Raw genomic sequence first — 24,983 nt, forward strand, 5'->3', positions numbered from 1 at the left:
ATACTCCCCAATGTCTACAAATGCCATGAAAACAGCAAGTCTCTTATTTTGAAGGCAAAGCTGTGTGTTATCCTGTCTTGTTGTGGTGTGCTTGAAGTAGTTCTCTGACGTTTATTATGTCACGTCATTTACGGTAAAAACAACAAAACATTGACTATTTATTGACAGGAAGATGCGCAACAGTTTCCAGTGATTTCTCGTGTCTTCTGGCTGAATCGATTCATGATTATCAGTCCGTCTGTCAGCTCCTTCTCAATCAACTCAAGGAAAATAACAAAATAGATGAGATGAGTTTGATTGCAGACTAAAATAAAAGTAAATAAATAAAAGTAAATAAAAGTAAAACTGTTGTAAATCACGACAGCTGTTATGGTCAGGTTTTCTCATATTAACGTTGTTGCTGACAGTGCGAGCAGCTGTTAGGATGTCATGGTGGGTCTGTGGGCATGTTTGGTCCAGAGTGAGATTGATCTCCATGACATTTGGTACCAACACTCATGCTCCCCAGAGGATAAACTGTGACAACTTTGCTGATCGCCTGACTTCTCATTTGGCATCAGGTCAAAATTTTAACTTGTTCAATTTGTACTTTTTGGTTTCGTAGATATTTAAAAACAAACATCAGTCTCACCAGTCCCAACTATACCTTGTATTTAGTGCTAATTAGAACATGTTTACATGTTAACGTGCTACAATCAACAACAACAATATGAGCCCTGAACTGGACGGATAAGGAGCAAAGGAATGAAGACGAGGGTCCGGATGCACAATGGTGAAGATGAGGAGAATTTGCTCATCAGCCTAAGTTGAATTTTGTATTAAGTGCCAATTAGCAATATGTTAGCTTAAGCCTTAGGTATAGTTAGTTTCATATTTTATGAGAACGTTTTTTGTTTTGATCGCATCTGATTTTAAGTATTTACGTCTCTTTTTATCGAATCAATCTCCCAACTCGTACTTCATCAATCAACATCTAAATCCCTACATTGATTTGTCTTCTGTTATTTTCCGGGAGGCCACGCCCTTTCTGCTGACTGTCACAGGTCTCAGGTGTTCAGACCTGGTTGGTCTCATCTTCTTCACAGCTGCCAACCAGCTGCTAGTGCAGAAGAGCGCCTCCCTTCAACCTCATGGCCACCTGTCAGTACTGCACCTGTAGCAGACAATAATGACATAATAATGAAAAATAATAATATACCTAAAAATTCAGATCATTTAATAGAACACGACACATGAAGCTGTTATTTCTTACTATTGTACAAACTGTGTGTCAACATAAAGAACAGCAGATGTATCCACATTATACAGCGATTTAACAGGAGCTTCATTTCAGTGAGTTCCAGTTGTTTAAATTCTGACCTTTGCTGCAGTGATTTGAGAAGTTTGGTCAATTAACTGCTGCGTTTCAGCTTGGTGGTAAGATGTTTTACAGCTTTAAAGCTTTTTGTTGTTGTTGTTGTTGTTGTACCTCCTTGTTCCTGCGTGGAGTTTATAATGATGATGCTTTGTACATTGCTTGTTATTACAAATGATCACAGAATCCAATCAGAAACGTGATAATGAAGTGATAAAAATTGAAAGACAAAGAAGATAACGGTTTGTAGTTGCTGTCCTTATTTTTCTGTTATTTGGAAAACAAGGACATTAAATATCAAGTAGATACAGCATGAAGATGAAGGTCTAGCCGACTAAGATGAAGCTACAACTGAGACTTTGATGAGTCGGTGAAGAAAATATCAAGGAATAGCTGAAATACCTCAACAAGGTCTGACCTTAAAACAACGCTAAGCTGCATCCTGCTTCTGTAATCAACAAAACTTCCCCTGAACATGAAGCAATGTCACATTTGCACCAGAAGATGTCACCATTAAATAAGATATGAAACTTTGAAACTCCAGCGACAGCATGGTTCAAATGGGATTCATATGTGCAACGGAGTGAAAGGACCACAGACCGTAATGTAACTGTTACAGTAGCGAGAGTCAGAGGGATGTTTCTGTTCCCTTTCTCATTTCCCCCACCTCCATCTGGACCGACTCCTCCAACGAGGCCTGGGAGGTTGGGAACTTTAAGAGATAAAATAATATTAAACATTCACAGGAATAATTCAAATATGTGTCATGTGCATTTCATGGAAGATTTTAATATATATATATTTTTTTTTAATAGGAAGATTTGTTTTGCATTTATAACAATTTAACTAGAATGTACAATGACCAAAAATCTATTTCTTGGATTGAGGTTAGAATACGGGATACGATTAGGCTGGTTGTGATTATGAAGTTAATTCCCAGAAAATGAATGTAAGTCAATGTATTGTTCCGAGAAGTCATGAAATCTTGAATGTGTGTGTGTGTGTGTGTGTGTGTGTGTGTGTGTGTGCGTGTGTGTGTGTGTGTGTGTGTGTGTGTGTGTGTGTGTGTGTGTGTGTGTGTGTGTGTGTGTGTGTGTGTGTGTGTGTGTGTGTGTGTGTGTGTGTGTGTGTGTGTGTGTGTGTTCAGTGAAGTGTATCAGTCTCTGCAGTAGCTTCCAGCTGCAGCAGTCAGTTCAGTTTCTGTTCATTCTGACTGAGGGAGGTTTTTGTACGACGCTTTTTCACTGTGTGAACACATTCTGACTGCTGATGTAGTGAACACTCTGACAGTAGTAAACTGCTGCATCTTCAGTCTGGACTCCACTGATGGTCAGAGTGAAGTCAGAGTTTGATCCACTGCCTGTAAAACGACCTGCAATCCCAGATTGTCGAGAAGTTGCCAAATAGATGAGCAGTTTAGGAGTTTCTCCATCTCTCTGTTGGTACCAGGCTAAGCGGTCAGAGCCATAAACATTCTGACTGGTCCTACATGTGATGGACACGGAGCCTCCCACAGCAGAGCTCACTGCTCCAGGCTGAGTCACTGTGACCTGGCCTCTGGACTCTGAGGACACAGAGACAAACACATAAAGCAGCGTCACGGTTTAGTCGGCTTCATTTCAGAGGGACGGATGTTGATGGAGGAGAGGACTTTGATTCTCTGGACTTTACCTGTGAAGCAGCAGCAGAGGAGAGTCCAGATGAGGACGCAGATCAAAGTCATGTTTGTGATGAGGAGGATTTCTGTGTCTTCTGCTGTGATGAAGGACAGCTGTCAGTCATCCAGTGTTCAACTCTCAGGACTATAAACTCTCCCAGAGCACTGGAGCATGGTGCTGCTGATGCAAAGTGGCTCTCTATGGAAATGCTCTGACTGACTCCAACAGGGACTTGGATTACTGTGATGATGCTGCTCATCAATGGATCAATCACTTCATCAGAGTATTGATCAGGAATGTGTCAGTGCTCATTTATAAGAGTCTTTGCTTTGAGTTTGATGGAAACATTTTCTTCTGGAAAATCTCCCAAATTCACTACAACACACATCAACATCACTGTGGGACGCATTTAAACACAAATATTGTTTTTAATTCATGGCGGTAAAAATAAACATGAGTTTATGATAATTATTTACATTTGTCAGGATTTGATGGAGAGTTTTTCTTCAGGAATATCTTGATCATCATCAATTGATTTTGGTGAAAGTCAAGTTAATATTGCTCATAGACGTCTAACATTTCTAAAATGAATAGTTAAACACATATGTATCATTTCTGAACCAGTTTTTAGTAATGTAACCATTTATTGAATGCAATGTGTGAACTGTGAACGTGTTTGTTGAGTTTGTTAGTGTCAGAGTCAGAGAGCGTGTCTCTCTACAGTCACAGGTTTTTGTACGGCGGCTCAATGACTTTGTATCACTGTGGTACACGTTCGGTGGAGGAACCAGACTGCATGTTGGAAGTAAGTCAAATGTTTGAATGTGTTATCATTTCAGAAGTCATCGGTCTTTGTCTTCTTTTATATTCAACAACGTAGAAACAAATAGTTGTCTTTTCATTTTCATGGACGACTTTTTCGACATTTATGTTGCACGAAGAAACAAAGTTCACAGCAACAGAAATTTAAAAACGAATTGTTCGGAAAGTAAAACTTTAAACTGGGGAATAAATCATAACTCGCAACTTTAATGGTGAAGTTGCATCTTGAGTGTTTGTAGTTGTAGTTCAGTGTGTCAGAGTCAGAGAGCGTGTCTCTCTACAGTCACAGGTTTTTGTACGGCGGCTCAATGACTTTGTATCACTGTGGTGGACTTTTGGTGGAGGAACCAGACTGAATGTTGGAAGTAAGTTTCTGCACAATAATACTAAACTAATTATTCTAAAGTCATGTTTTAAATGTAGTTTGTGGATGTTTGAGGCAGATGAATACATCTTGTTTTAATGGTACACTTTTAGGATTCATGTGTTTATTTCTGCTCCTTTATCATGGAGACGAACTCAGAGCAGCTTTACTGAACATGTATTTACTCATTCCTCTCCTACTGGAACTAAAACAGATGGAAATGTGAAAAAGATGAAACTTCTACAAATGTTTGAAAAGTTTTGGTTAATTTTGACCTCAATTAAAACTATTTTTAAACAAATTCAGAATCAGAATGATTCAAACTGAGTTGATCTAATTGAAGATGAAGATGTTTGAAAATGTGCAAAACGTCTTCATTGTGTCAAATATTGTTTCCAAATGTTTAAATCTTTGAACAGTTTTTAATGATGACTGACATCCACATGAAGAACGTTTGATTGTAGTCACTTCATTTTCTGTACTTGTAAATGTTTCCACTAAATATTCATAAGTAATGTTTAGTTGATGTTTCTGATGATGAAGCTTTAATATTTGTCCACATGTTGATGTTTGATCTGCAGTGTAGTTTGATATATTTCAGCTCATCCTGTATGATGACTCTCTCTGTGCTGATATGCATGAGAGGCTTCTTAAAGGAAGTGAAACAATGTGTGAGTGAGTGACTGCTGGAGCAGAAAGAACATCTGACAGAAACTCCTTAAAGGAGCAAATCAACTCTCTCACAGTCAAGGTGTCCACGTGTCTGGTGTTTGATTGACAGCTGTGTGGTCCCTGTCCTCTAAGCTGATCGGTGTCTCCTAGGTGATGTCCGTCCCACCCTGACGGTGCTGCCCCCCTCCAGTGAGGAGCTGCAGCAGGGGAAGGCCACGCTCATGTGCCTGGCCAACAAGGGCTTCCCCTCAGACTGGAGTCTGGCCTGGAAGGTGGACGGCAGCAGCAGCAGCAGCTGGGAGCAGAGCAGGAGCCCCGGGGTGCTGGAGAAGGACGGCCACTACAGCTGGAGCAGCACCCTGAGGCTCCCTGCAGACCAGTGGAGGAAGGTGGGCTCTGTGACCTGTGAGGCCACCCAGGGCTCCCAGACTCTGCTCTCAGAGACACTGAGGAGAGACCAGTGTTCCCAGTCCTGACCTGACTCACTGGGACTCTGCTGCTGGTTTCACTCTGATGCTGATCTCAGGCTGCACTCTGTAGCTCTTTATGTCTGTTCATCTCTGGCTTGCTTTCACTCACTGTCTGAGTTGTTGCATTGATAAAGTTGTTTTGCTTAAATTTAGGTTGATTTAAAACAATAAAGAACTTTTCAAGAAGATAATTGTTTTCATGTATATTTTTATGAAAGAAACAGATGTTGCTGTTTTATTAGTTCAATAAAATCTAAAGATTGAGTCTTAAGATTCTAAAATTGCCTGCCAATTTCTTAAGAAAACAGCTGCAAGTTAATATAATGCCATTTTCAATGTTGTTTTATATTTTGAACAGCAAAAATAGGTTTTGTTCCTGATTTTGATTATTTTACCACATTAAAGAACTTTTCATCAAATTAGTTGTTTTCATGCATGTTATTGAAAAATAAACAGATGTTGCTGTTTTTTATAGTTCTATTTATTTTGTCAATATTTAACACACCTCAGTTTTTAATATTGTTTTCATATTTAAAAAAACAAATTTGACAAATAATACTTTGAGGTTACTGTGATCCTGACATGATATAATTAAATCCATTCTTTATTCTAGATTCCTTAAATCTGATTTAAGACAATAAAGAACGTTTCATCAAATTAATTGTTTTAATGTGTTTTTCATGAAAGAAACAGATCTTGCTGTTTTAATAGTTCAATAAAATATAGAAAGATTGAGTCTCAAGATTCTAAAAGTTCCTGGCAATTTCTTAAACAAGCAACTTCAAGTTAATATAATGCGATGTTCAATGTTGTTTTATCTCCTGAACACAAAAAAAATGTTGTTGCTAATTTTGATTATTTTACCACAATAAATAACTTTTTATCAAATTAAATGCTTTCATGTATGTTATTGAAAAATAAACAGATGTTGCTGTTTTATTAGTTCCATTAATTCTGGAAACATTCAACACAACTGAATGTTTTAAAATGACTCGGACATTTCTACTGAAATAATGTAATAACACTACAATGCTGTGTTTAATATTGTTTTAATATTTTAAAAAAAATAAAATTTGATAATCCATATATAAAGGTTACTGTGACCCTGACAGAATATAATAAAATCCATCCATTATTCCAGATTCCTTAAAACTGTATTACTCTGATTGAAATTATATATTTTTGTATCAAAGCTGAATCTTAAATAGTTTAAGGAAAATTTGATATACTTCATGAATATCACAAATTAAGTTTGTCATTGGTAGAAACTCTCATGTGGAAACATGTTTAGAAGTTTACAGAAAGTAAAATGAATATGAATGAACTGCAAAGTCTGAGAAGTTATCATTGAATTGATTAATAACCTATTTCAACAAAATTACCATTAAAACGTACTACAGTATAAATAGTATTTCCTGACATTATTCTGTTATATCGTCTTCATTGTCAGTCAAACGTAAAGTGTCTGTATTTCTGTGCAGCTGTTGAGTGAGATCAGTTCCTCTCCAGCTGAGGAGGTTTTTGTACGACGGTGTATCACTGTGTGAACGGGAAGCTGTTGCACTGCTGACAGTAATAATCTCCTGCATCTTCAGTCTGAACTCCACTGATGGTCAAAGTGAAGTCAGATCCAGATCCACTTCCACTGAAACGATTTGAAATCCCAGTATAACGAGTTGTAGCGTGATAAATCAAGAGTTTGGGAGATTCTCCAGATTTCTGAAGGTACCAGTGAAGGCAGCCACCAGCAGTTGAACTGGCTTTACATGTGATGGAGACAGTCTGTCCTGGAACAACAGACTGAGGTCCAGACTGAGTCAGGATGATTTCTCCTGATGAATCTGGAAAACATGAAAAAGAGCAGAAGGGTTCTTGAGACAAATCCAGTTTGGAGAAAGATGATCAACATCCAAACAGAAGAGTCTCATTTCTTTAACATGGAGAACAGATGGAAGAAGGTCAATGCTGCTTGCTCCACTGTTTCTCCATCACAGCAGAACATGATGGTGGTGAACCAAAGTGTTCAGAAGAGAGTCTCACCCTGAACAAGGAGCCCCAGGGTGGTCAGCAGTAGAGTCAGTGACATCATCACGGTGCTGCCGGCGTGTCAGTGTCTCTGAAAGGCCTGGACAGCACTGATCAACACTGGCCTCTTAACGGCTGGGAGCAGAGAGGCAGGACACATATGCAAACACACAGAGTCAGTGAAGTGCAGCTGTCCTCAACACTCCATCATGTTTCCTCCTCTCTGCTGAGAGCTCAGACTATTTCAATGATCTGTGATGGAATGATTCAAGAAACAGAACGTTCATTTTGAAACTGAATAGTCTACATGTCATGTATCGCTCTCCTCTAAAGTCATTTTCTTCTTGTTTCCTGTTTTCAGTTATTATTCCCTGTTTTATTTTGCTATACTCACCTTTGTCTCTCCTTTCAGAAACTTCACTTCCTGCCCTTTTGTGGTTCCCACCTGTGTGATTGTCTGCTTGGCCCTGATTGATTTCACCTGTCCCTCGTTATCGCCCTCCTTTCATTGTGTATTTAGTAGTTTCCTCCTCTTGTCTGTGCCAGTTTGTTTTATCTGTTTTACTGAGAGTATCAGCCGTAAGTTCCATTATTCACTGTCTTGGATTTGGAAACCTTTGTTTTGGGGTCTTGAACCGTGCCTTTGAGTCAATACTTAATATTCAAACTTCACTGTGTATTGAGTCATTTGTCTGTTGGTACCAGTGTTCTTGATATAACACAGAAACAGAGAACACTTATTTGAATAAGTAGTCATTCCAGTTATGAGCCAGAATGCAAATCATCTGTGGTTCTCTAACACAAGCCCTTACAGACATGATCAGTGTCGGAGACAGAAACAAGTACTGACAACAGACTGCAATCAACCAGAAGCAATGCCAAGTTATGTCATCGCTCATAACAACAAAGCTTAAAAGAGGAAACTATGAACAGCATGACACTAATGCCACCTTCTCAATATAAACCCAAAGGTAAAAGTAACTCAACACCGTTGAGCTTCAACATTTCTTTAACCTTTTTCTCCACATTTGTTTTACGCAGCTGAACGTTTCAGCTCCTTCAAGCAGTGAGAAGGGATGAAGTGAGAAAATATATTAAAATGACTTCCAATGAGTTTAATGAAAGTATTTTTGGCTGATTGAAATATTCTGATCATGAATTCTCTTCTTCAGGTGAGGGTTGACCTTTCTCACATGTTGTCACGAGGACTTTTCAACAAATAAGCAACATTCATGTGATGACATGTCTACTAGAAAATATTTCCCTTGTTTTGAATTTTAAAAATAATGATATTTTTTAAAGTTTCTGAACTGTGCATAACTGCTGGATCACAATGGGCTAGATAGGGTCTATTTCTACAATAGAAAGTAGATCCAATAAAACTCTGTAAAGTGAAGTCTGTGGAATTTACAGAGTAAGGGCTTTAGTTCTGATATGGGAAGTTGCTTTCAAGTATTTAAAAATCTTTTAGCAGCATGAACATAATCCATTCATGTCCACTATATTTGATTGTCCTCATAAGTGTCAGTATGCACGGCTGAGAATATGATGATTGTTATCTGAATGAACAGTTGAAGTGCTTGTGTCTTTGTATTTCTCTCTGTGAGAGGATTTACTTGTGTTCAATCTTTTCATATGGTGAGATGTAAACTCCAACTTGTGGATTAAACGTTGATGTTCACATATAAGAGTGAGTGTAGCAAGAACACCTGCTTTGATTAATAATCAGATTAGGAGCTGAGAGAAGGAGGATGGTGATACTGAGATGTATGAAAGGAGGTCATCTGCAAAGAAGCTGATTTTATGATGCATGACTGAGATGAGAAGTCTGACATGCTGTTGCATTTCTTGATGGAATGTGTGTGTGTGCGTGTGTGTGTGTGTGCGTGTGTGTGCGTGTGCGTGTGCGTGTGTGTGTGTGTGTGTGTGTGTTCAGTGAAGTGTATCAGTCTCTGCAGTAGCTTCCAGCTGCAGCAGTCAGTTCAGTTTCTGTTCATTCTGACTGAGGGAGGTTTTTGTACGACGCTTTTTCACTGTGTGAACACATCCTGACTGCTGATGTGATGAGCACTCTGACAGTAGTAAACTGCTGCATCTTCAGTCTGGACTCCACTGATGGTCAGAGTGAAGTCAGAGTTTGATCCACTGCCTGTAAAACGACCTGCAATCCCAGATTGTCGATAAGTTGCCCTGTAGATGAGCAGTTTAGGAGTTTCTCCATCTCTCTGTTGGTACCAGGCTAAATAGTGATAGTTGTTCCAAACATAAACATCCTGACTGGTCCTACATGTGATGGACACGGCGCCTCCCACAGCAGAGCTCACTGCTCCAGGCTGAGTCACTGTGACCTGGCCTCTGGACTCTGAGGACACAGAGACAAACACATAAAGCAGCGTCACGGTTTAGTCGGCTTCATTTCAGAGGGACGGATGTTGATGGAGGAGAGGACTTTGATTCTCTGGACTTTACCTGTGAAGCAGCAGCAGAGGAGAGTCCAGATGAGGACGCAGATCAAAGTCATGTTTGTGATGAGGAGGATTTCTGTGTCTTCTGCTGTGATGAAGGACAGCTGTCAGTCATCCAGTGTTCAACTCTCAGGACTATAAACTCTCCCAGAGCACTGGAGCATGGTGCTGCTGATGCAAAGTGGCTCTCTATGGAAATGCTCTGACTGACTCCAACAGGGACTTGGATTACTGTGATGATGCTGCTCATCAATGGATCAATCACTTCATCAGAGTATTGATCAGGAATGTGTCAGTGCTCATTTATAAGAGTCTTTGCTTTGAGTTTGATGGAAACATTTTCTTCTGGAAAATCTCCCAAATTCACTACAACACACATCAACATCACTGTGGGACGCATTTAAACACAAATATTGTTTTTAATTCATGGCGGTAAAAATAAACATGAGTTTATGATAATTATTTACATTTGTCAGGATTTGATGGAGAGTTTTTCTTCAGGAATATCTTGATCATCATCAATTGATTTTGGTGAAAGTCAAGTTAATATTGCTCATAGACGTCTAACATTTCTAAAATGAATAGTTAAACACATATGTATCATTTCTGAACCAGTTTTTAGTAATGTAACCATTTATTGAATGCAATGTGTGAACTGTGAACGTGTTTGTTGAGTTTGTTAGTGTCAGAGTCAGAGAGCGTGTCTCTCTACAGTCACAGGTTTTTGTACGGCGGCTCAATGACTTTGTATCACTGTGGTACACGTTCGGTGGAGGAACCAGACTGCATGTTGGAAGTAAGTCAAATGTTTGAATATATTATCATTTCAGAAGTCATCGGTCTTTGTCTTCTTTTACATTCAACAATGTAGAAACAAATAGTTGTCTTTTCATTTTCATGGACGACTTTTTCGACATTTATGTTGCACGAAGAAACAAAGTTCACAGCAACAGAAATTTAAAAAACGAATTGTTCGGAAAGTAAAACTTTAAACTGGGGAATAAATCATAACTCACAACTTTAATGGTGAAGTTGCATCTTGAGTGTTTGTAGTTGTAGTTCAGTGTGTCAGAGTCAGAGAGCGTGTCTCTCTACAGTCACAGGTTTTTGTACGGCGGCTCAATGACTTTGTATCACTGTGGTTGACTTTTGGTGGAGGAACCAGACTGAATGTTGGAAGTAAGTTTCTGCACAATAATACGAAACTAATTATTCTAAAGTCATGTTTTAAATGTAGTTTGTGGATGTTTGAGGCAGATGAATACATCTTGTTTTAATCGTACACTTTTAGGATTCATGTGTTTATTTCTGCTCCTTTATCATGGAGACGAACTCAGAGCAGCTTTACTGAACATGTATTTACTCATTCCTCTCCTACTGGAACTAAAACAGATGGAAATGTGAAAAAGATGAAACTTCTACAAATGTTTGAAAAGTTTTGGTTAATTTTGACCTCAATTAAAACAATTTTTAACAAATTCAGAATCAGAATGATTCAAACTGAATTGAACTAATTGAAGATGAAGATATTTGAAAATGTGCAAAACTTCTTCATTGTGTCAAATATTGTTTCCAAATGTTTAAATCTTTGAACAGTTTTTAATGATGACTGACATCCACATGAAGAACGTTTGATTGTAGTCACTTCATTTTCTGTTCTTGTAAATGTTTCCACTAAATATTCATAAGTAATGTTTAGTTGATGTTTCTGATGATGAAGCTTTAATATTTGTCCACATGTTGATGTTTGATCTGCAGTGTAGTTTGATATATTTCAGCTCATCCTGTATGATGACTCTCTCTGTGCTGATATGCATGAGAGGCTTCTTAAAGGAAGTGAAACAATGTGTGAGTGAGTGACTGCTGGAGCAGAAAGAACATCTGACAGAAACTCCTTAAAGGAGCAAATCAACTCTCTCACAGTCAAGGTGTCCACGTGTCTGGTGTTTGATTGACAGCTGTGTGGTCCCTGTCCTCTAAGCTGATCGGTGTCTCCTAGGTGATGTCCGTCCCACCCTGACGGTGCTGCCCCCCTCCAGTGAGGAGCTGCAGCAGGGGAAGGCCACGCTCATGTGCCTGGCCAACAAGGGCTTCCCCTCAGACTGGAGTCTGGCCTGGAAGGTGGACGGCAGCAGCAGCAGCAGCTGGGAGCAGAGCAGGAGCCCCGGGGTGCTGGAGAAGGACGGCCACTACAGCTGGAGCAGCACCCTGAGGCTCCCTGCAGACCAGTGGAGGAAGGTGGGCTCTGTGACCTGTGAGGCCACCCAGGGCTCCCAGACTCTGCTCTCAGAGACACTGAGGAGAGACCAGTGTTCCCAGTCCTGACCTGACTCACTGGGACTCTGCTGCTGGTTTCACTCTGATGCTGATCTCAGGCTGCACTCTGTAGCTCTTTATGTCTGTTCATCTCTGGCTTTCTTTCACTCACTGTCTGAGTTGTTGCATTGATAAAGTTGTTTTGCTTAAATTTAGGTTGATTTAAAACAATAAAGAACTTTTCAAGAAGATAATTGTTTTCATGTATATTTTTATGAAAGAAACAGATGTTGCTGTTTTATTAGTTCAATCAAATCTAAAGATTGAGTCTTAAGATTCTAAAATTGCCTGCCAATTTCTTAAGAAAACAGCTGCAAGTTAATATAATGCCATTTTCAATGTTGTTTTATATTTTGAACAGCAAAAATAGGTTTTGTTCCTGATTTTGATTATTTTACCACATTAAAGAACTTTTCATCAAATTAGTTGTTTTCATGCATGTTATTGAAAAATAAACAGATGTTGCTGTTTTTTATAGTTCTATTTATTTTGTCAATATTTAACACACCTCAGCCTCTTGTTTAAAATAGCTTGGACATTTCTACAGAAATAATGTAATGATACTACAGGATACTATTGTGTTTAATATTGTTTTCATATTTAAAAAAACAAATTTGACAAATAATACTTTGAGGTTACTGTGATCCTGACATGATATCATTAAATCCATTCTTTATTCTAGATTCCTTAAATATTGTATGACTTGAATTTGCTTCATCACGCTGAATGGAATTGTATTTTTTGTATCAAAGCTGAATCTGAAATAGTTTAAGGAAAATCAGATATTTTATGTATATCACAAAGCAGTGGTGCACAGTAACGAAGTAGAAATACTTCGTTACTGTACTTAAGTCGTTTTTTTTGGGTATCTGTACTTCTCCGTCTGCTGAGGATGTGACTGAAGGCTCAACAGCAGTTGGTGGATGGACGTTGAGAAGACATTGAGTTGATGTTTTCAAGGTGAAGAATGAATATTAATCTCAATGTATTTGTTGGGTTTCTGAGTTTCATGTGAGAGTAATTGTGTCTTTGCATACGTTTTATACACATGCAGATGTAGGAAGAAAACATTAATGTCTTCAGGTTGGCTTTTGTTGGTTCTTTGGTAAATCAGATGAGAACATGTGACTATAACAGGATATGAATGGATGATGAAAAGATGTGGTGGAAAGAGTGATTTGATGAACAACAAGATTATTTTATGTCATTTAACTTCTTGTGATAAATGTTCATTGATGGTTCCAGGAACAATAGTGAAATACTGAATCCTCTTGATGAAAATGTACATCATGTGTGTGCGTGTGTGTGTGTGTGTGTGTGTGTGTGTGTGTGCGTGTGTGTGTGTGTGTGTGTGTGTTCAGTGAAGTGTATCAGTCTCTGCAGTAGCTTCCAGCTGCAGCAGTCAGTTCAGTTTCTGTTCATTCTGACTGAGGGAGGTTTTTGTACGATGCTTTTTCACTGTGTGAACACCCACTGACTGCTGATGAGATGAAAACTCTGACAGTAGTAAACTGCTGCATCTTCAGTCTGGACTCCACTGATGGTCAGAGTGAAGTCAGAGTTTGATCCACTGCCTGTAAAACGACCTGCAATCCCTGATTGTCGAGAAGTTGCCCAGTAGATGAGCAGTTTAGGAGTTTCTCCATCTCTCTGTTGGTACCAGGCTAAGCGGTTAGAGTAATAAACATCCTGACTGGTCCTACATGTGATGGACACGGAGCCTCCCACAGCAGAGCTCACTGCTCCAGGCTGAGTCACTGTGACCTGGCCTCTGGACTCTGAGGACACAGAGACAAACACATAAAGCAGCGTCACGGTTTAGTCTGCTTCATTTCAGAGGGACGGATGTTGATGGAGGAGAGGACTTTGATTCTCTGGACTTTACCTGTGAAGCAGCAGCAGAGGAGAGTCCAGATGAGGACGCAGATCAAAGTCATGTTTGTGATGAGGAGGATTTCTGTGTCTTCTGCTGTGATGAAGGACAGCTGTCAGTCATCCAGTGTTCAACTCTCAGGACTATAAACTCTCCCAGAGCACTGGAGCATGGTGCTGCTGATGCAAAGTGGCTCTCTATGGAAATGCTCTGACTGACTCCAACAGGGACTTGGATTACTGTGATGATGCTGCTCATCAATGGATCAATCACTTCATCAGAGTATTGATCAGGAATGTGTCAGTGCTCATTTATAAGAGTCTTTGCTTTGAGTTTGATGGAAACATTTTCTTCTGGAAAATCTCCCAAATTCACTACAACACACATCAACATCACTGTGGGACGCATTTAAACACAAATATTGTTCTTAATTCATCGCGGTAAAAATAAACATGAGTTTATGATAATTATTTACATTTGTCAGGATTTGATGGAGAGTTTTTCTTCAGGAATATCTTGATCATCATCAATTGATTTTGGTGAAAGTCAAGTTAATATTGCTCATAGACGTCTAACATTTCTAAAATGAATAGTTAAACACATATGTATCATTTCTGAACCAGTTTTTAGTAATGTAACCATTTATTGAATGCAATGTGTGAACTGTGAACGTGTTTGTTGAGTTTGTTAGTGTCAGAGTCAGAGAGCGTGTCTCTCTACAGTCACAGGTTTTTGTACGGCGGCTCAATGACTTTGTATCACTGTGGTTCACGTTCGGTGGAGGAACCAGACTGCATGTTGGAAGTAAGTCAAATGTTTGAATATGTTATCATTTCAGAAGTCATCGGTCTTTGTCTTCTTTTATATTCAACAACGTAGAAACAAATAGTTGTCTTTTCATTTTGATGGACGACTTTTTCGACATTTATGTTGCACGAAGAAACAAAGTTCACAGCAACAGAAATTTAAAAACGAATTGTTCGGAAAGTAAAACTTTAAACTGGGGAATAAATCATAACTCGCAACTTTAATGGTGAAGTTGCATCTTGAGTGTTTGTAGTTGTAGTTCAGTGTGTCAGAGTCAGAGAGCGTGTCTCTCTACAGTCACAGGTTTTTGTACGGCGGCTCAATGACTTTGTATCACTGTGGTGGACTTTTGGTGGAGGAACCAGACTGAATGTTGGAAGTAAGTTTCTGCACAATAATACTAAACTAATTATTCTAAAGTCATGTTTTAAATGTAGTTTGTGGATGTTTGAGGCAGATGAATACATCTTGTTTTAATGGTACACTTTTAGGATTCATGTGTTTATTTCTGCTCCTTTATCATGGAGACGAACTCAGAGCAGCTTTACTGAACATGTATTTACTCATTCCTCTCCTACTGGAACTAAAACAGATGGAAATGTGAAAAAGATGAAACTTCTACAAATGTTTGAAAAGTTTTGGTTAATTTTGACCTCAATTAAAACTATTTTTAAACAAATTCAGAATCAGAATGATTCAAACTGAATTGATCTAATTGAAGATGAAGATGTTTGAAAATGTGCAAAACGTCTTCATTGTGTCAAATATTGTTTCCAAATGTTTAAATCTTTGAACAGTTTTTAATGATGACTGACATCCACATGAAGAACGTTTGATTGTAGTCACTTCATTTTCTGTACTTGTAAATGTTTCCACTAAATATTCATAAGTAATGTTTAGTTGATGTTTCTGATGATGAAGCTTTAATATTTGTCCACATGTTGATGTTTGATCTGCAGTGTAGTTTGATATATTTCAGCTCATCCTGTATGATGACTCTCTCTGTGCTGATATGCATGAGAGGCTTCTTAAAGGAAGTGAAACAATGTGTGAGTGAGTGACTGCTGGAGCAGAAAGAACATCTGACAGAAACTCCTTAAAGGAGCAAATCAACTCTCTCACAGTCAAGGTGTCCACGTGTCTGGTGCTTGATTGACAGCTGTGTGGTCCCTGTCCTCTAAGCTGATCGGTGTCTCCTAGGTGATGTCCGTCCCACCCTGACGGTGCTGCCCCCCTCCAGTGAGGAGCTGCAGCAGGGGAAGGCCACGCTCATGTGCCTGGCCAACAAGGGCTTCCCCTCAGACTGGAGTCTGGCCTGGAAGGTGGACGGCAGCAGCAGCAGCAGCTGGGAGCAGAGCAGGAGCCCCGGGGTGCTGGAGAAGGACGGCCACTACAGCTGGAGCAGCACCCTGAGGCTCCCTGCAGACCAGTGGAGGAAGGTGGGCTCTGTGACCTGTGAGGCCACCCAGGGCTCCCAGACTCTGCTCTCAGAGACACTGAGGAGAGACCAGTGTTCCCAGTCCTGACCTGACTCACTGGGACTCTGCTGCTGGTTTCACTCTGATGCTGATCTCAGGCTGCACTCTGTAGCTCTTTATGTCTGTTCATCTCTGGCTTTCTTTCACTCACTGTCTGAGTTGTTGCATTGATAAAGTTGTTTTGCTTAAATTTAGGTTGATTTAAAACAATAAAGAACTTTTCAAGAAGATAATTGTTTTCATGTATATTTTTATGAAAGAAACAGATGTTGCTGTTTTATTAGTTCAATAAAATCTAAAGATTGAGTCTTAAGATTCTAAAATTGCCTGCCAATTTCTTAAGAAAACAGCTGCAAGTTAATATAATGCCATTTTCAATGTTGTTTTATATTTTGAACAGCAAAAATAGGTTTTGTTCCTGATTTTGATTATTTTACCACATTAAAGAACTTTTCATCAAATTAGTTGTTTTCATGCATGTTATTGAAAAATAAACAGATGTTGCTGTTTTTTATAGTTCTATTTATTTTGTCAATATTTAACACACCTCAGTTTTTAATATTGTTTTCATATTTAAAAAAACAAATTTGACAAATAATACTTTGAGGTTACTGTGATCCTGACATGATATAATTAAATCCATTCTTTATTCTAGATTCCTTAAATCTGATTTAAGACAATAAAGAACGTTTCATCAAATGAATTGTTTTAATGTGTTTTTTATGAAAGAAACAGATCTTGCTGTTTTAATAGTTCAATAAAATATAGAAAGATTGAGTCTCAAGATTCTAAAAGTTCCTGGCAATTTCTTAAACAAGCAACTTCAAGTTAATATAATGCGATGTTCAATGTTGTTTTATCTCCTGAACACAAAAAAAATGTTGTTGCTAATTTTGATTATTTTACCACAATAAATAACTTTTTATCAAATTAAATGCTTTCATGTATGTTATTGAAAAATAAACAGATGTTGCTGTTTTATTAGTTCCATTAATTCTGGAAACATTCAACACAACTGAATGTTTTAAAATGACTCGGACATTTCTACTGAAATAATGTAATAACACTACAATGCTGTGTTTAATATTGTTTTAATATTTTAAAAAAAATAAAATTTGATAATCCATATATAAAGGTTACTGTGACCCTGACAGAATATAATAAAATCCATCCATTATTCCAGATTCCTTAAAACTGTATTACTCTGATTGAAATTATATATTTTTGTATCAAAGCTGAATCTTAAATAGTTTAAGGAAAATTTGATATACTTCATGAATATCACAAATTAAGTTTGTCATTGGTAGAAACTCTCATGTGGAAACATGTTTAGAAGTTTACAGAAAGTAAAATGAATATGAATGAACTGCAAAGTCTGAGAAGTTATCATTGAATTGATTAATAACCTATTTCAACAAAATTACCATTAAAACGTACTACAGTATAAATAGTATTTCCTGACATTATTCTGTTATATCGTCTTCATTGTCAGTCAAACGTAAAGTGTCTGTATTTCTGTGCAGCTGTTGAGTGAGATCAGTTCCTCTCCAGCTGAGGAGGTTTTTGTACGACGGTGTATCACTGTGTGAACGGGAAGCTGTTGCACTGCTGACAGTAATAATCTCCTGCATCTTCAGTCTGAACTCCACTGATGGTCAAAGTGAAGTCAGATCCAGATCCACTTCCACTGAAACGATTTGAAATCCCAGTATAACGAGTTGTAGCGTGATAAATCAAGAGTTTGGGAGATTCTCCAGATTTCTGAAGGTACCAGTGAAGGCAGCCACCAGCAGTTGAACTGGCTTTACATGTGATGGAGACAGTCTGTCCTGGAACAACAGACTGAGGTCCAGACTGAGTCAGGATGATTTCTCCTGATGAATCTGGAAAACATGAAAAAGAGCAGAAGGGTTCTTGAGACAAATCCAGTTTGGAGAAAGATGATCAACATCCAAACAGAAGAGTCTCATTTCTTTAACATGGAGAACAGATGGAAGAAGGTCAATGCTGCTTGCTCCACTGTTTCTCCATCACAGCAGAACATGATGGTGGTGAACCAAAGTGTTCAGAAGAGAGTCTCACCCTGAACAAGGAGCCCCAGGGTGGTCAGCAGTAGAGTCAGTGACATCATCACGGTGCTGCCGGCGTGTCAGTGTCTCTGAAAGGCCTGGACAGCACTGATCAACACTGGCCTCTTAACGGCTGGGAGCAGAGAGGCAGGACACATATGCAAACACACAGAGTCAGTGAAGTGCAGCTGTCCTCAACACTCCATCATGTTTCCTCCTCTCTGCTGAGAGCTCAGACTATTTCAATGATCTGTGATGGAATGATTCAAGAAACAGAACGTTCATTTTGAAACTGAATAGTCTACATGTCATGTATCGCTCTCCTCTAAAGTCATTTTCTTCTTGTTTCCTGTTTTCAGTTATTATTCCCTGTTTTATTTTGCTATACTCACCTTTGTCTCTCCTTTCAGAAACTTCACTTCCTGCCCTTTTGTGGTTCCCACCTGTGTGATTGTCTGCTTGGCCCTGATTGATTTCACCTGTCCCTCGTTATCGCCCTCCTTTCATTGTGTATTTAGTAGTTTCCTCCTCTTGTCTGTGCCAGTTTGTTTTATCTGTTTTACTGAGAGTATCAGCCGTAAGTTCCATTATTCACTGTCTTGGATTTGGAAACCTTTGTTTTGGGGTCTTGAACCGTGCCTTTGAGTCAATACTTAATATTCAAACTTCACTGTGTATTGAGTCATTTGTCTGTTGGTACCAGTGTTCTTGATATAACACAGAAACAGAGAACACTTATTTGAATAAGTAGTCATTCCAGTTATGAGCCAGAATGCAAATCATCTGTGGTTCTCTAACACAAGCCCTTACAGACATGATCAGTGTCGGAGACAGAAACAAGTACTGACAACAGACTGCAATCAACCAGAAGCAATGCCAAGTTATGTCATCGCTCATAACAACAAAGCTTAAAAGAGGAAACTATGAACAGCATGACACTAATGCCACCTTCTCAATATAAACCCAAAGGTAAAAGTAACTCAACACCGTTGAGCTTCAACATTTCTTTAACCTTTTTCTCCACATTTGTTTTACGCAGCTGAACGTTTCAGCTCCTTCAAGCAGTGAGAAGGGATGAAGTGAGAAAATATATTAAAATGACTTCCAATGAGTTTAATGAAAGTATTTTTGGCTGATTGAAATATTCTGATCATGAATTCTCTTCTTCAGGTGAGGGTTGACCTTTCTCACATGTTGTCACGAGGACTTTTCAACAAATAAGCAACATTCATGTGATGACATGTCTACTAGAAAATATTTCCCTTGTTTTGAATTTTAAAAATAATGATATTTTTTAAAGTTTCTGAACTGTGCATAACTGCTGGATCACAATGGGCTAGATAGGGTCTATTTCTACAATAGAAAGTAGATCCAATAAAACTCTGTAAAGTGAAGTCTGTGGAATTTACAGAGTAAGGGCTTTAGTTCTGATATGGGAAGTTGCTTTCAAGTATTTAAAAATCTTTTAGCAGCATGAACATAATCCATTCATGTCCACTATATTTGATTGTCCTCATAAGTGTCAGTATGCACGGCTGAGAATATGATGATTGTTATCTGAATGAACAGTTGAAGTGCTTGTGTCTTTGTATTTCTCTCTGTGAGAGGATTTACTTGTGTTCAATCTTTTCATATGGTGAGATGTAAACTCCAACTTGTGGATTAAACGTTGATGTTCACATATAAGAGTGAGTGTAGCAAGAACACCTGCTTTGATTAATAATCAGATTAGGAGCTGAGAGAAGGAGGATGGTGATACTGAGATGTATGAAAGGAGGTCATCTGCAAAGAAGCTGATTTTATGATGCATGACTGAGATGAGAAGTCTGACATGCTGTTGCATTTCTTGATGGAATGTGTGTGTGTGCGTGTGTGTGTGTGTGCGTGTGTGTGCGTGTGCGTGTGCGTGTGTGTGTGTGTGTGTGTGTGTTCAGTGAAGTGTATCAGTCTCTGCAGTAGCTTCCAGCTGCAGCAGTCAGTTCAGTTTCTGTTCATTCTGACTGAGGGAGGTTTTTGTACGACGCTTTTTCACTGTGTGAACACATCCTGACTGCTGATGTGATGAGCACTCTGACAGTAGTAAACTGCTGCATCTTCAGTCTGGACTCCACTGATGGTCAGAGTGAAGTCAGAGTTTGATCCACTGCCTGTAAAACGACCTGCAATCCCTGATTGTCGAGTGCTAGCATAATAGATGAGCAGTTTAGGAGTTTCTCCATCTCTCTGTTGGTACCAGGCTAAGCGGTCAGAGCTATAAACATCCTGACTGGTCCTACATGTGATGGACACGGAGCCTCCCACAGCAGAGCTCACTGCTCCAGGCTGAGTCACTGTGACCTGGCCTCTGGACTCTGAGGACACAGAGACAAACACATAAAGCAGCGTCACGGTTTAGTCGGCTTCATTTCAGAGGGACGGATGTTGATGGAGGAGAGGACTTTGATTCTCTGGACTTTACCTGTGAAGCAGCAGCAGAGGAGAGTCCAGATGAGGACGCAGATCAAAGTCATGTTTGTGATGAGGAGGATTTCTGTGTCTTCTGCTGTGATGAAGGACAGCTGTCAGTCATCCAGTGTTCAACTCTCAGGACTATAAACTCTCCCAGAGCACTGGAGCATGGTGCTGCTGATGCAAAGTGGCTCTCTATGGAAATGCTCTGACTGACTCCAACAGGGACTTGGATTACTGTGATGATGCTGCTCATCAATGGATCAATCACTTCATCAGAGTATTGATCAGGAATGTGTCAGTGCTCATTTATAAGAGTCTTTGCTTTGAGTTTGATGGAAACATTTTCTTCTGGAAAATCTCCCAAATTCACTACAACACACATCAACATCACTGTGGGACGCATTTAAACACAAATATTGTTTTTAATTCATGGCGGTAAAAATAAACATGAGTTTATGATAATTATTTACATTTGTCAGGATTTGATGGAGAGTTTTTCTTCAGGAATATCTTGATCATCATCAATTGATTTTGGTGAAAGTCAAGTTAATATTGCTCATAGACGTCTAACATTTCTAAAATGAATAGTTAAACACATATGTATCATTTCTGAACCAGTTTTTAGTAATGTAACCATTTATTGAATGCAATGTGTGAACTGTGAACGTGTTTGTTGAGTTTGTTAGTGTCAGAGTCAGAGAGCGTGTCTCTCTACAGTCACAGGTTTTTGTACGGCGGCTCAATGACTTTGTATCACTGTGGTACACGTTCGGTGGAGGAACCAGACTGCATGTTGGAAGTAAGTCAAATGTTTGAATATATTATCATTTCAGAAGTCATCGGTCTTTGTCTTCTTTTACATTCAACAATGTAGAAACAAATAGTTGTCTTTTCATTTTCATGGACGACTTTTTCGACATTTATGTTGCACGAAGAAACAAAGTTCACAGCAACAGAAATTTAAAAAACGAATTGTTCGGAAAGTAAAACTTTAAACTGGGGAATAAATCATAACTCACAACTTTAATGGTGAAGTTGCATCTTGAGTGTTTGTAGTTGTAGTTCAGTGTGTCAGAGTCAGAGAGCGTGTCTCTCTACAGTCACAGGTTTTTGTACGGCGGCTCAATGACTTTGTATCACTGTGGTTGACTTTTGGTGGAGGAACCAGACTGAATGTTGGAAGTAAGTTTCTGCACAATAATACGAAACTAATTATTCTAAAGTCATGTTTTAAATGTAGTTTGTGGATGTTTGAGGCAGATGAATACATCTTGTTTTAATCGTACACTTTTAGGATTCATGTGTTTATTTCTGCTCCTTTATCATGGAGACGAACTCAGAGCAGCTTTACTGAACATGTATTTACTCATTCCTCTCCTACTGGAACTAAAACAGATGGAAATGTGAAAAAGATGAAACTTCTACAAATGTTTGAAAAGTTTTGGTTAATTTTGACCTCAATTAAAACAATTTTTAACAAATTCAGAATCAGAATGATTCAAACTGAATTGAACTAATTGAAGATGAAGATATTTGAAAATGTGCAAAACTTCTTCATTGTGTCAAATATTGTTTCCAAATGTTTAAATCTTTGAACAGTTTTTAATGATGACTGACATCCACATGAAGAACGTTTGATTGTAGTCACTTCATTTTCTGTTCTTGTAAATGTTTCCACTAAATATTCATAAGTAATGTTTAGTTGATGTTTCTGATGATGAAGCTTTAATATTTGTCCACATGTTGATGTTTGATCTGCAGTGTAGTTTGATATATTTCAGCTCATCCTGTATGATGACTCTCTCTGTGCTGATATGCATGAGAGGCTTCTTAAAGGAAGTGAAACAATGTGTGAGTGAGTGACTGCTGGAGCAGAAAGAACATCTGACAGAAACTCCTTAAAGGAGCAAATCAACTCTCTCACAGTCAAGGTGTCCACGTGTCTGGTGTTTGATTGACAGCTGTGTGGTCCCTGTCCTCTAAGCTGATCGGTGTCTCCTAGGTGATGTCCGTCCCACCCTGACGGTGCTGCCCCCCTCCAGTGAGGAGCTGCAGCAGGGGAAGGCCACGCTCATGTGCCTGGCCAACAAGGGCTTCCCCTCAGACTGGAGTCTGGCCTGGAAGGTGGACGGCAGCAGCAGCAGCAGCTGGGAGCAGAGCAGGAGCCCCGGGGTGCTGGAGAAGGACGGCCACTACAGCTGGAGCAGCACCCTGAGGCTCCCTGCAGACCAGTGGAGGAAGGTGGGCTCTGTGACCTGTGAGGCCACCCAGGGCTCCCAGACTCTGCTCTCAGAGACACTGAGGAGAGACCAGTGTTCCCAGTCCTGACCTGACTCACTGGGACTCTGCTGCTGGTTTCACTCTGATGCTGATCTCAGTCTGCACTCTGTAGCTCTTTATGTCTGTTCATCTCTGGCTTTCTTTCACTCACTGTCTGAGTTGTTGCATTGATAAAGTTGTTTTGCTTAAATTTAGGTTGATTTAAAACAATAAAGAACTTTTCAAGAAGATAATTGTTTTCATGTATATTTTTATGAAAGAAACAGATGTTGCTGTTTTATTAGTTCAATCAAATCTAAAGATTGAGTCTTAAGATTCTAAAATTGCCTGCCAATTTCTTAAGAAAACAGCTGCAAGTTAATATAATGCCATTTTCAATGTTGTTTTATATTTTGAACAGCAAAAATAGGTTTTGTTCCTGATTTTGATTATTTTACCACATTAAAGAACTTTTCATCAAATTAGTTGTTTTCATGCATGTTATTGAAAAATAAACAGATGTTGCTGTTTTTTATAGTTCTATTTATTTTGTCAATATTTAACACACCTCAGCCTCTTGTTTAAAATAGCTTGGACATTTCTACAGAAATAATGTAATGATACTACAGGATACTATTGTGTTTAATATTGTTTTCATATTTAAAAAAACAAATTTGACAAATAATACTTTGAGGTTACTGTGATCCTGACATGATATCATTAAATCCATTCTTTATTCTAGATTCCTTAAATATTGTATGACTTGAATTTGCTTCATCACGCTGAATGGAATTGTATTTTTTGTATCAAAGCTGAATCTGAAATAGTTTAAGGAAAATCAGATATTTTATGTATATCACAAAGCAGTGGTGCACAGTAACGAAGTAGAAATACTTCGTTACTGTACTTAAGTCGTTTTTTTTGGGTATCTGTACTTCTCCGTCTGCTGAGGATGTGACTGAAGGCTCAACAGCAGTTGGTGGATGGACGTTGAGAAGACATTGAGTTGATGTTTTCAAGGTGAAGAATGAATATTAATCTCAATGTATTTGTTGGGTTTCTGAGTTTCATGTGAGAGTAATTGTGTCTTTGCATACGTTTTATACACATGCAGATGTAGGAAGAAAACATTAATGTCTTCAGGTTGGCTTTTGTTGGTTCTTTGGTAAATCAGATGAGAACATGTGACTATAACAGGATATGAATGGATGATGAAAAGATGTGGTGGAAAGAGTGATTTGATGAACAACAAGATTATTTTATGTCATTTAACTTCTTGTGATAAATGTTCATTGATGGTTCCAGGAACAATAGTGAAATACTGAATCCTCTTGATGAAAATGTACATCATGTGTGTGCGTGTGTGTGTGTGTGTGTGTGTGTGTGTGTGTGCGTGTGTGTGTGTGTGTGTGTGTGTTCAGTGAAGTGTATCAGTCTCTGCAGTAGCTTCCAGCTGCAGCAGTCAGTTCAGTTTCTGTTCATTCTGACTGAGGGAGGTTTTTGTACGATGCTTTTTCACTGTGTGAACACCCACTGACTGCTGATGAGATGAAAACTCTGACAGTAGTAAACTGCTGCATCTTCAGTCTGGACTCCACTGATGGTCAGAGTGAAGTCAGAGTTTGATCCACTGCCTGTAAAACGACCTGCAATCCCTGATTGTCGAGAAGTTGCCCAGTAGATGAGCAGTTTAGGAGTTTCTCCATCTCTCTGTTGGTACCAGGCTAAGCGGTTAGAGTAATAAACATCCTGACTGGTCCTACATGTGATGGACACGGAGCCTCCCACAGCAGAGCTCACTGCTCCAGGCTGAGTCACTGTGACCTGGCCTCTGGACTCTGAGGACACAGAGACAAACACATAAAGCAGCGTCACGGTTTAGTCGGCTTCATTTCAGAGG

At 38.9% G+C, this 24,983-nt stretch overlaps 6 gene segments (V, D, J or C); 4 read left to right on the plus strand and 2 right to left on the minus strand.

Annotated features, from left to right (window-relative positions):
- Positions 1 to 2,595: 2,595 nt before the first annotated feature.
- LOC306791211 (Ig kappa chain V region 2717-like) lies at positions 2,596 to 3,077 on the minus strand. The segment is given in 2 exons: positions 3,026 to 3,077; positions 2,596 to 2,918 (listed from the first exon to the last, which is right to left on the minus strand).
- Positions 3,078 to 3,785: 708 nt separating this feature from the next.
- LOC306791614 (Ig kappa-b4 chain C region-like) lies at positions 3,786 to 5,429 on the plus strand. The segment is given in 2 exons: positions 3,786 to 3,817; positions 5,021 to 5,429.
- A 3,966-nt stretch (positions 5,430 to 9,395) lies between these two features.
- LOC306791212 (Ig kappa chain V region 120-like) lies at positions 9,396 to 9,886 on the minus strand. The segment is given in 2 exons: positions 9,835 to 9,886; positions 9,396 to 9,727 (listed from the first exon to the last, which is right to left on the minus strand).
- A 683-nt stretch (positions 9,887 to 10,569) lies between these two features.
- On the plus strand, positions 10,570 to 12,460 carry LOC306791213 (Ig kappa-b4 chain C region-like). The segment is given in 3 exons: positions 10,570 to 10,626; positions 10,934 to 11,009; positions 11,830 to 12,460.
- A 2,331-nt stretch (positions 12,461 to 14,791) lies between these two features.
- Positions 14,792 to 16,467, plus strand: LOC306791376 (Ig kappa-b4 chain C region-like). The segment is given in 2 exons: positions 14,792 to 14,823; positions 16,027 to 16,467.
- Positions 16,468 to 21,566: 5,099 nt separating this feature from the next.
- LOC306791214 (Ig kappa-b4 chain C region-like) lies at positions 21,567 to 23,389 on the plus strand. The segment is given in 3 exons: positions 21,567 to 21,623; positions 21,931 to 22,006; positions 22,827 to 23,389.
- Positions 23,390 to 24,983: the final 1,594 nt, after the last annotated feature.

The sequence above is a fragment of the Melanostigma gelatinosum genome (assembly GCF_949748355.1).
Source record: "Melanostigma gelatinosum genome assembly, chromosome: 17".
In the NCBI taxonomy this organism is placed as follows: domain Eukaryota; kingdom Metazoa; phylum Chordata; class Actinopteri; order Perciformes; family Zoarcidae; genus Melanostigma; species Melanostigma gelatinosum.